Here is a 1233-nt window from a genome sequence, read left to right on the forward strand (position 1 = left end):
TATATATATTTAAGAACTTAAATTATTAATAGACGCTTTTATATACTAGTATTACAGCAAGAACACTCCTTGTTAGAAACAAAAGATTTTAATGCAAAGCGAAGGTGATGGATTTGTCTAAGGATTCCACAGATGAATGAGCTCGAATACCTTTGTTTGACTATTATATAAAGAAAAACCCTTCTCATCTGCACCCCAAATGCAGTGCGAATAGTTGCATCGGTCCTGAAGCCAAACTTCATGCTCTGGCCAAAAAACCTCGAACGAAAGCTTCCCATATTTGCTTCTAAAGTTGCACCAAAACAATGTTGTCTGCAACAAATTCTCTTTGAATTCCCAGCTGTATTCTTGTTTGGACTGAAGAATATGCTCCCCTAAATTAGAAAGTTATGTCAGATGGGCACAAATTCAATTGAAAAAATGAAAACATTAGAACTATAAGAGCCTATACAATTACATAAAAATTCCTAAATATCAATTTCTGCCTAATTCAACTAGGTGAGACGATATATACATCAATGAAAAGGTCAAGTGCTATTCAAGCTCTCAATGCCACGTATTTATTTAGATATATATAAAAATAAAAATAAAAACTATCAAATCATAAATTTAGATATATATAAAATAATGTGGTCTCATTGAATATTTGTCACGGTGCAACACCCTTATTTACCTAAATCGTCGTTTTTCGATTTGCAATGGGCCAGTAAAAGTACGTCTTGATAATTAAGAATCGTCACTTTCCATTGAGAATGTGGAAATTGTTTTGCAAAACAAGTGAAAACATTAAAAGTTGATGCGAAAGTAAACAACAAAATCATGTAGAGATTAGTCATGGCCTTCATTTTTTATCAACTTAGAATTTGATTGTGTTTCATTTGGATCCTTTTGAACAAAATATATATATATATATATATATATATGATAATTGCACTAAAACAAAGATACTTTTTTAACCGCTTTTAAAGATAGATTTTTATGTAAAAAGCTATTAAAAGAAAAAATGAAAAGATATTGACGGTGTTTGTTTGTTAGGTTAAGGTTTATTTAGCAAACAATCAAACACATCCCCAAACTTAGGTTACCTTTTTTTTCTCTTCCAACGCCAATCACATACTTTTCCTAACTCCATTGGGATGTCTCCTTCTCAAGTTTCTTCTATTTTGGTGCTCCAAATATTTGAATAAAATGGAGACGTGTATATTCATTTTGAAGTCAAGTATTTTATTTTTC

Source organism: Cucurbita moschata, unplaced genomic scaffold (assembly GCF_002738365.1).
Source record: "Cucurbita moschata cultivar Rifu unplaced genomic scaffold, Cmos_1.0 Cmo_Scf00089, whole genome shotgun sequence".
Taxonomy (NCBI): domain Eukaryota; kingdom Viridiplantae; phylum Streptophyta; class Magnoliopsida; order Cucurbitales; family Cucurbitaceae; genus Cucurbita; species Cucurbita moschata.